We start from the raw sequence: 4,647 nt of genomic DNA, 5'->3' as shown, positions 1-4,647 counted from the left end.
TGTGTGTTTGTGTGTTTGTGTGTGTGTGTGTGTGTGTGTGTGTGTGTGTGTGTGTGTGTGTGTGTGTCTTATGTGCAACAGCTGAATCAAACCTCTCAGCAACAACAGTGCACTGCAATAGGTTTGCAATTAAAATATTCCCGTTATCCATGCTACAAATATTTTTCAATGTGTTTGGCTGCTACAGACTTTGTCCTCAGGGGGCAATTTCAGATATTCATGCAGGTTTGAAATTGGCCTTTACAGCACAACTAAAAATACATGTTGGCACTGATTTATGGTTTTATTTCTCTTTACTCTGACTCACCTTTCATATCCCTCTGATTCCAGGTTTGGTAGGCTGTGGAAACCAGAGAACAAAAGTATATAAATGGAAGTGTATCTCACAATTCTGCAATTATTCCTCAACACATTTAGTAAAAAATACAGGTAAAATTTCCAGAAGCCAGAAATTAATTATTGGGCTTGGGGACTCAATTTCAAAAGGCCATAAAATTCACTTAAACTGTTATTTTAGAATGTGTGCACATATACAGTACATACCGCACATGCACATAAACATAACCATTCACATTCACACTCAAACTCTCAAAGTCATTAAGATCTTATTGGCCGCTCAGTGCAGCTGCAGGGTACTTTTAGGTTTCCAGAGTTGACACCTCTCTCGTCCTGAGAAGGTGACTCTCAGAGGACAATCAGAGAGTTTCTGCCACAGCTCGAACATCCCAGCTGTTCAGAAAGAACTACTAACTGACATGTCAACAAAACACTCTGAAAACACCCCTTGAGAAAATGACCTCATCAGACCTAATCACCTAATGACACTCGAAAGACACTGAAGTCTGAACGGACGGCTGATGTCTTTATCTTACAGTCTATGTAAAAACAGTGTAATCATGTATGAGTTGAGGATAAACAGTTTTCGTCTGCGACTGAACACTGAAGGCTATTTCCCCCTCAATCAATGTCAGGGTTGGGGAAAAATAGGAACCAAATGCAGATTGAAGAGGAAACAAAAGGCGAGCTTTATTAAACAAAAGCTGAACAAAAACAAGAATCCAAAAACAGGTACGAGGTAGCATCCAAACAAAGGTGACTGTGACCAACATGAAGGGAGACATGAACGACAAATAATGAACCAACACTGAACACAGGAAGAGACTAGACTAAATACAGGGAGGGGTAATCACGAGACGAGAAACAGCCGGGCAGGGGAGGAGAAACACAAGGGCCACAGGTGAACACAATCAGACACACCAGGGAAACTAACGACAGGGAGGACAGAACAGCAAAATAACCCCAAAACTAGACACACAAAAACTCAAACCCTGACAATCAACCTTTAAAGTTGCAATGTCATGTGTGAATCATACAAAACAGTTTCTATCAGCGGCAAGAAATTCAGGTCTGATGCATTTCCAACCGTTTCAAACTGAATTAATTTTACTTTAACATCCTTCATTAAAACATAAAGTCATTTTATGATGATAGGGGTTATTATTGCGTGTGTATTGTGATGACCACCCATGACAGCAACAAACATTCATTTTAATCTCCTTAAGATGTTCTTGTTTTTTTAATAGTAATAACTGAAACCCTTAAGGGTGTCAAACTCAATTTCATCGCGGGCCACATCAGCATGGTTGCACTCAAAGGGCCGGTTGTAACTTTAAGACTATACAAATATACATATATAAATATATAATATATATAAGTTTCTTCAGTGTGCATGTAACAAAATGAGATGCATTGTGGGGTATGTCGTTTATGGGCAAGGTGCTTCTGTAAAGCGGCATGTAAGCGTATAATAAACCTATTATATTCTTTGCAAGCTCTTGTAGGCCACATAAAATGAGGTTGAAGGCCGGATTTGGCCTGCGGGCCTTGAGTTTGACACCCCTGCTTTAGACTCTCTGGTAAACACTCCTGTCCCTCTCTCGTTAGGAACACGGGGTCATTCAGTTTATGTGTTGCAGTTAATTACTTCATCTTACAACAGATAATCTTTCAACACACAAGCTATCCAACCTGCACTGCTTCGACTGGATACCGTGGTCAAGCTAGAAATAGTCGTCCACTTTACTGACAGAGAAACCCCAGACACCCCCTGCCCTGGGCCATGTTTGGAGCGCAGAGGGACATGAAGGAGCAGGTGGCTGAGGGAGAAAGTTTGTTGCTCAAATTGGGGTAAAACTGATGGAAATGACAGGTTGCATTTATAAAATATGGCTCAGTAAACACTTCAACCCCCCCAAAGGAAAAAGGTCTCCCTTCATGATCTGTCATTTGATCCACTAACAGGTTTTGCTATATCCAAAACGTAATCATAATGTACATGACACTGCACCGATGAGAACGATCATGAGAATTAATCAAAAGCTCCAGAACAGCTTCTTTTAAGTGGTGAGACTTTTTTGTCGTAACCAAAATAGTTTGAGAGGCTTGGTTATATAAACACATGGAGCGCAGTGAGCTCAGGCTGAGCACCATCAGCTGATCAGAAACAGCTGACGCTCAGGGCCACCCGTCATCGCTCACTCTCCTGATTAGTCAGGCTGTTTCCCCCTGCCAGGCCCACGCTGATCTCATTTATCTGTTCTTCAAAATCTTTATTCCGCCCGTTATTTTGCTGGTCTTCTTCTCCCACATTCCACATCGCAGAAACTCTGTTCAAACATCAAAACGTTCAGCTCGGTCGGGAATCGATTGATATTACTTTTCTCATTCATAACTTTCATAATTCCCGAGATATATCCCATAATTCATCACATTTTTAACCATTGAAGTCAATGGAGAAAATCTTCAGACTTGACTTGAACAATCTTCATGCGACTTCAACTGCTAACTGTTCATTCATACTTTCACTCAGAAACCTCATTCCAACTTTAAATTGTTACACATCTTTCTGACATTATTCATATTAAACAACTTTTAAATCAGATTCATACTTTTATAAATATTAAACATTGTTCAGACCTTGGTAAAGAGGCCTTCTTCAGCTTTAACATTGCGCAGATCGTTAAGGCAGAGTGTGTGATGTCAGAGTTAGAGTGGAGGACAGTTTGAAATTCCCCTTCATATTTTTTTTTACACCTGCCATAATTCCCAAACCCTACACTTCTGAGACATAATTTGTCATGACAAACGTAGGAAAACATCTCGTAGCTTGAAAAATGAAAAAAAATTAAGCAAAAATTGTAACACAAGTCTCACCATGAAACACGGTTTTCTCATAACTTCAGTGAAAATGCTCCAAACGGCCCAAAACTTCACAGGTTTTGTAACGATGCATCCATCCACACATCTAAGCGTATTATGGTGTGTCATCAAATGCCGTTGCCATGGCGACAGATCATTCGCCATCAAGTTAGTTAAAAATGTTGCAGTTCAAATATTCTGCTGCTTTTACAAGCCTTTTTACTTTATTTTCTTCTCTCATATTTCAAGCCCCCAGTGTTCATGTATAATTTCAATCTAAATTCTTCACTTTCTTCTTACACATTACATTTCAGCATAGCAGTTTAGCATCAGCTTTTCAGCATAAAGCATTCCCACTATAGCAATTTCTTCAAGAATTGCATTCTCTAGTTTGTTCCTGCTGTTTTTCTTAGCTCTGAATCTGACGTCTACTCGCAGTTCTTTACCCCCACAAGATGAAATATTTCATAATTTGTAGCTCAAAGTGTTACTGACTGAAACACAGCTTGACAATAAAAACAATAATCATGGCAGAAATGATTGTGTCTGCATGATAAGTGAGAGTGCTCGGGCAACAGAACATGAGAGGGAGTGCCAGCATAGCACTGGCATCAGGACTGAGGGAGGGAGTGTGTGAGAGTGTGTGTGACTGCCATGGACACTGAGCTAATCAAGTAGTGGGAACTCAACTCTACTGACAAATTGATATTGATGGTGGCGCTCTCCTGGCCAGGTGACAAGACACTCAGATGCAGGAGACCGCATTCAGTGGGATATGAATATTTAGTTTCAGCTGAGCTATTTCAAATGAATTCCACTTTTCTAGATCCAATAGCGGGACTTTCTCAAAAACAGAACAGAGGTTCCATCTAACAAAGCAATTTTTAAGTGAAACCACAAGTGAAAGTGCAATCACAAAATGTACTGAACATATTACAATCAACTGGGGGTCAGTACAACACCACTCTCACTGACACATTTTAAACTCAGAGTGAAAACTGTGGGTGGGAAACATTTTGTAGGACAACTGACCAACAAAGTAACCTATAGAGGTGTTGGCTTCAGCTAGAAACAGTAAGTGGATTTAGGATTAGCTTAAACTGCACAAAACTGCTTGTTACTCAGACATTTCCACCAATCCTGGGGGAATCACTTTAGCTAAAAAGTAAATAAATATAAGCTAGATTTAGTCCAGAGCTTCAAGATAATTTTCAAAAGGAAATTAGACGTTAGTGTGTGCTATCATTGCATGCATTGCGTCATCTGAAAATGTGTTTATAGCAGCAGCTGGGCTTGTTTTACTTTATCTCATGTCAGTGTTGTGTTAAATCTCCCCTCAGATTCCTCTACAGCAGGGATCACCAACTATTTGTACAACGGCCAAAATGTATCCAATAGACACTATCACGGGCCAACGATTTTTATATAGCCGAGAATTTTGAAGTGTGG

At 40.0% G+C, this 4,647-nt stretch overlaps 1 protein-coding gene across 1 annotated transcript in view; it reads right to left on the bottom strand.

Annotated features, from left to right (window-relative positions):
* LOC104940949 (ATP-binding cassette sub-family C member 8-like) overlaps positions 1-338 on the bottom strand; it is an 11,800-nt gene extending 11,462 nt beyond the window's left edge. The window contains exon 1 of the mRNA XM_010765972.1: positions 308-338. The gene's annotated coding sequence lies outside the window, so the exon portion shown is untranslated. The remainder of the gene's footprint in view (positions 1-307) is intronic.
* Positions 339-4,647: the final 4,309 nt, after the last annotated feature.

The sequence above is a fragment of the Notothenia coriiceps genome, unplaced genomic scaffold (assembly GCF_000735185.1).
Source record: "Notothenia coriiceps isolate Sejong01 unplaced genomic scaffold, NC01 NC01_scaffold00000290, whole genome shotgun sequence".
Classification (NCBI taxonomy): Eukaryota; Metazoa; Chordata; class Actinopteri; order Perciformes; family Nototheniidae; genus Notothenia; species Notothenia coriiceps.
The sequence above is the reverse complement of the archived record's forward strand: the minus strand, read 5'-3'. Positions and strand labels throughout refer to the sequence as shown.